The sequence below is a fragment of the Orycteropus afer genome, unplaced genomic scaffold (assembly GCF_000298275.1).
Source record: "Orycteropus afer afer isolate SDZICR_OR568_19922 unplaced genomic scaffold, OryAfe1.0 scaffold00970, whole genome shotgun sequence".
Lineage (NCBI taxonomy): Eukaryota > Metazoa > Chordata > Mammalia > Tubulidentata > Orycteropodidae > Orycteropus > Orycteropus afer.
In genome coordinates, this window is record NW_006922557.1 from 251,824 (window position 1) to 258,019 (window position 6,196).

Consider the following 6,196-nt stretch of genomic DNA (forward strand, 5'->3'; position numbering starts at 1 on the left):
TAACAACAACAACAACACTGAAGGGTAGTTAAGTTTTTTCCATCTATTTGCTATTGTGAAAAGTTCCACAGTGAACATGGGTGTGAATATATCTATTTGTGTCCTGGCTCTCACTTCTTTAGGATATATATACCTAGTAATGGGATTGCTGGATCCAGTGGTATTTCTGTTCCAACTTTTTAAAAAAAGTACCATACCGTTTTCTCCACAGTGTTGTATCATTTGCTGCATCACCAGTAGTGTATGAGAGTCCCAAGCTCTCCATATCCTCACCAGCATTTGTTATTTTATGTCTTGTCGAACCTTGCAATTTTTGCTTGTGTGAGATGGTAGCTCATTGTTGTTTTGATTTGCATCTCTATAATGGCTAATGATGGTGAACATATCTTCATGTGTTTGTTGGCTGCCTGAGTATCTTTTTGGTGAAGTGTCTGTTCCTGTCTTCTGCCTATTTTTAAATTGGATTATTTGTCTTTTTATTGTTGAGGTGTTGGAGTTTTCTATAAATTTTAGAGAGAAGTCTCTCGTGAGACATGTAGTAGCCAAATGTATTTTCCCAATCTTTAGGTTATCTGTTTACTCTTCTGGAGAAGTCTTTTGATGTGCATAAGGATTTAATTTTTAGAGGGACAAATCATCTAGCTTATCTTCTGCTGTTTGTGCAGAAGATACTTATATTTGGTAGTCTATTAATGCTATATATTAAGACCCCTATGATTCCCCCTATTTTTTCTTTGATGGACTTTATAGTTTTAGGTTTTATATTTCAGTCTCTGTTCCATCTGGAGTTATTCTTTGTGTATGGCATGAGATATGGATCTTGTTTCATCTTTCTGCAAATGGATATTCAGTTTTGTGAGAACCATTTGCTAAAGAGACTATGTCTTCTCCAATTTGATAGATTTTAGTCCTTTGTCAAAGATCAGCTGAGCATAGATGGATAGATCTATTTTTGGGTTCTCAATTCTGTTCCATTTGCCTATATGTTGCTGTTGTACCAATACCAGGCTGTTTTGACTACTGTGGTCTAGAGATCAGGGAGTGTGAGACCTCCTACTTTGTTGTTCTTCTTCAATAGTGCTTTGCTTATCCGAGGACTCTTTCCTTTCCACATAAAATTAGTGTTTGACTTTTCCATGTCCTTAAAGAGTGTTGAGGGAATCTAGATCGAGATTGCATTAAATGCATAGTTTGCTTTAAGTACTACTGACACATTTTCCCAATGTTCAGTATTCTTATACATGCACATGGTATGTTCTTCCATTTATGTAGATCTCTTATAGTTTCTTGTAGTAGTGTTTTGTAGCTTTCTTTCTATGGGTATTTTGTGTCACTGGTAAGATTTATTCCTAAGTATTTTATATTTTTGGTAGTTATTGTAAATGGTATTTATTTCCTTATTTCCTTTACAGAGATTTCTGTGCTGGTGTAGAGGAATCCAACTGATTTTTGTACGTTGATCTTTTATCCTGCCACTATGATAAATCTTTCAAAAAGTCCCAGTAGTCAGAGGAAAAATGGCATCTCTCCTGTAGCACACAGGCTAGTTCCTTCTAGCATCTTAGTGCCTGAAAAACTAGGTGCAGCAGTTTGAAATGGGGATGCTGGTGCTCTGAACAGCTCATTAAGTCAGCGTACACCAAACCCAGGGGAGAAGGATTAGAAAGGAGAAAGGGGCAGTGCAATTGCTCAGAGGGGCAATGGGGGAAACAGGTGAACCTGACCTGCAGAGCACCAACTGACAGGCAAGAAAGGGCTTCAGAGTGCTCCTTTGGACAATGGAGAAAATGCACTGCACTACAGAACCTGTGGCCACTCCATGAATCTACCTTTAGCACCTGCTTTTATCAGTAAACTTGAGAGTGCTGGGAGGGAGCAGAGACCTCTCTGGCTCTGGGTGCTGCTGAAGTGGGAGCAGAAAGGAGAATAAAATTGCAATTAGATGGGCCCTGGGACAAACTCCCATCACATATAAGGGCAGCTATTCTAGGTCAGCTTTTTGGCATGGAGGGGCCTGGAGAGTGGGGTTTTTGCAGCTGTCTGAACCTGGAGGAAAGTGGTGGCCCCCTAACAATTGGAGTTTTTGTTGAGCTTGAGCTGCGGCCCTGTGAGTAACAATATAATGTCATCACTAGCAGCCCACCCAAAGGCTTAGAAATGGCTCCTGGCACCTTGGAGCTTTTTTTTTCTCTGTCTCTTTCTCTTTTCTTCTTCCTTTCTCTGCCTCTCCCATGCCTCATCCAACAGAAAAATCACATTAAGCCAACATAACACCTGCTTGCTTGAATCCTAAATTTCTTTTAGACAAACAGAGACCTGCATCCACATTCCACACAGCGATTGCATCATCACAAAGAAAACTGCAGAGCAACCTAGCACATCTGAATTAAAAACCAGAAAATATAAAATACACGAGCTGAACTTTTCAAAAATATTAAATCATAAAACCAAGACAAAACAAATCAATACATAACTAACAATTAAAGACAACTTCAAAATGTCTAGGAAACAACACACAATCTCAAATCAAACAAACAAACAAAAAAAAAACCAGGATAAGACAATAGAAGTAAATCCCAAACAAAGTCTCATTAAACATGGAGGAAGAGAAGGCAATAAAATTATCTGAGAAGGAACTTAGAAGGTATGTTTATAGAGTGCTACAAGAGCTTAAGAAAACCCCAAAGAGAAGCAAGGAGAACACAGAGAGTATGCTGGAAAAACTCAGGAAAACAATTCAAGAACAAAATAACAAGATTACTGTACAATCAGAACTACAAAAACAGCAGTTAGAAATCCAAAAGATGAATACCTAAGTACAGAATTGTACAATACAGTGGAAGCACAAAAGCATAGGCTAGAATTGGCTGAAGAACACATTTCCCAACTAGAAGACAAATCCCTGGACACCAGCTTGTATGAAGAAAAATTAGAACAAAGATTTAAGCGAAATGAAGAGAACCTAAGCATTATATGGGATGACATGAAAAAAACAAAACAAAACAAAAAAAACATATGCCTCATTGGAATTCCAGAACAAGAAGAGGCCAAAAAATAATAATAATAAATAATAATAAATACACTGAGAAAATTGTGGAAGACCAACTAACAGAAAACTTCCCTCATCTCATGAAGGAAGAAATTATATTTGCTAAGAAGCTCAAAGACCCCATACATGATAGATCTGAAGAGAGAAACATGGAAGCATATCATAATCAAACCCCAAAACCAAAGGCAAAGAAAGAATCTTGTGAGAAGCCCAAGACCAAAGAAATATTATTTATAACAAACAAACAGTTAGGCTGAGCTATGATTGCTCAGCAGAAACTATGCGGGCAAGAAAGCAATGGTAAAGCATATATAAAACACTGAAGGAAAAGAATTTCCAACCAAGAATCCTATATCCAGCCAAATTACCCATAAAATATGAGGGGGAAATCAAGACATTCTCAGACAAACAGAAATTAAGGGATTTTGTGAAAACCAGACCAAAACTACAAGAAATGGTTAAGGAAGCCCTTTCAATACAGTACCCACAACTGGACATGACAAAAGCAACTAACCACATAGAAGGAATAAAAGTTCTAGGTACAAACTTACAAATGGAGAGGAAAACAGGATAATATCCTCATAGAACAAACTGTTCCAAAAATATAGAGACAAGAATTCACTCCAAGGTAATCACAGAGAAAATTAACAATCCCCCTAAGCAAATCCAGAAGGAAGGAAAACATAAGGGTTTAATAAGCACAAAACCAACAATAAAGAAGAAAAGAGAGGAAACGCTTGACAACAAAATGAACTCAGCACACAAAAGTATATGGACCAAGACAACTCCAGTAACATGACAAAAAAAAAAAAACCCACAATAGAATGAAAGCAATCAATTCATACCTATCACTAATTACACTCAATGGGAATGGACTAAATGAACGAATCAAGACAAAGAGAGTGGCAGACTGGATAAGGAAAGAAGATCCATTGATATGCTGCCTACAAAAGACCCACCTTAGACACAAAGTAAAAACAAATTAAGAGTTAAGGGGTGGAAAAAAAATATACCAAGCAAATGGTAATAAATAAAGAGCAGGAGTGGCAATATTTATTTCTGATAATAGACTTTAAGATGAAAAACAACATAAAAAACAAAGAAGGACAATATATGATGCTGTTGTTGTTGTAGGCCATTGAGTCAGACCCAACTCATACCGACCCCTCCTTGGGTTGCCGAGGCAGTATCACTATGGAAGTAGATTGCTCAACCTTCCTTCCAAGGAGTGGCTGTTGGGTTTGAACTGCCAGCCTTCAGGTTAGCAGTCAAGTGCCTTAGGCAATATGCTACCAGAGCTCCTCTATATGATGCTACAAGGGTCAATTGACAAAGAAGACATTACGATAATAAATATCTATGCATCCAATGAAAGTGCTCCAAAATACATGAAGCAAATATTAATTGAATTAAAATGGACAATATACAACTCTACAATATTAGTAGGAGACTTTAACACTCCACTTTCAATGAGGGACAGAGCAACTAGAAAAAAACTCAAAGATACAGAAGAACTAAAAAACACAATCAACCAACTTGACTTCATAGACCCATATAAAGCATTCCACCCAACAAAAGCACAATTCACGTTCTTCTCCAGTGCACTTAGATCCTTCTCCAGAATATATCATATGTTAGGACATAAAACAAGCCTCAATAAATTAAAAAACTTTGAAATACTACAAAGCACCTTCTCGGACCTCAATGCTATAAAATTAGAAATTAATAATAGGAAGATCATGGAAAAAACATCAAACATGGAAGTTAAACAATACACTGTTTGAAAACTACTGGGTAACAGCAGAAATAAAAAGTGAAATAAAAAATTCCTACAGTCAAATGAGAATGAAGATACATCATACCAAAATCTATGGGACACAACAAAAGCAGTATTCAGAGGTCAGTTTATAGCAATAAATGCATACATCAAAAAAGAGCAAAGAAACAAAATCAACACTCTAACTCAACAACTTCAACAATTAGAAAAAGAACAATGGAAGAATTCTACAGTATCTACAAGTAAGGATATAACAAAGATCAGACCAGAAATAAATGAAACAGAAAACAAAACAAAACAAAAAAAGAGACAAAATCAACAAAACAAAAATCTGATTCTTCAAAAAGATTAACAAAATCACCAAACCACTGGCAAATCTAACATAAGAAAGGAAAGAGAAGATGCAAATTACAAGAAGAGTAAACAAAAAGAGTGTCATCACAACAGAACCAACTGAAATAAAAAAAAGAAATGACAGAATATTATGAAAAACTGAACTCCAAGAGATTCAAGAACCTAGAAGAGATGGACAAGTTTCTAGAATCACAAGACCTACCTAAACTATCTTACTCAGAGATAGAATACTTGAACAGACCTATAACAAAAGAAGAAATTGAACAGGTCATAAAACACACAAAAAAAAACCTCCCCACAAGGAAAAGTCCTGGCCCTGATGGCTTCACTGGAGAATTATACCAAATATTCAGGGAAGCATTGACACCTATACTACTCAAGGTATTCCAAAACATAGAAAAGGATGGAACACTCCCAAAATTATTTTACGAAGCAAGCATAACAATAATACCCAAAGCAGAGAAATACACCACTAAAAAGGAAAATTACAGAACAATATCCCTCATGAACACAGATGCAAAAATCTTCAACAAAATCCTTGCAACAGAATCCAACAATATATAAAAAAAAAAAAATAACACATTCTGAACAATTGGAATTCATACTGGGTATGCAAAGATGGTTCAACATCAGAAAATCAATCAATGTAATCCACCACATAAACAAAACAAAAGAAAACAACCATATGATTATATCAATTGATGCAAAAAAAGAAAAAAGGCATTTGATAAAATCCAACACCTGTTCCTGTTCAGAACTCTTAGCAAAATAAGGATAGAAAGGAAATTCCTCAACATAATAAAGGACATATATGCAAAGCCAATGGCCAACATCATTATTAATGGAGAAAGACTCAAGGCATTCCCCTTACAAACGGGAACCAGACAGGGATGCCTTCTATCACCACTTCTATTTAACATTGTATTGGAAGTCCTGGCCAGAGCAATAAGGCAAGAAAGGGAAATAAAAGGCATACAAATTGGTAAATAGGAAGTAAAACTATTTCTATTTGAGGA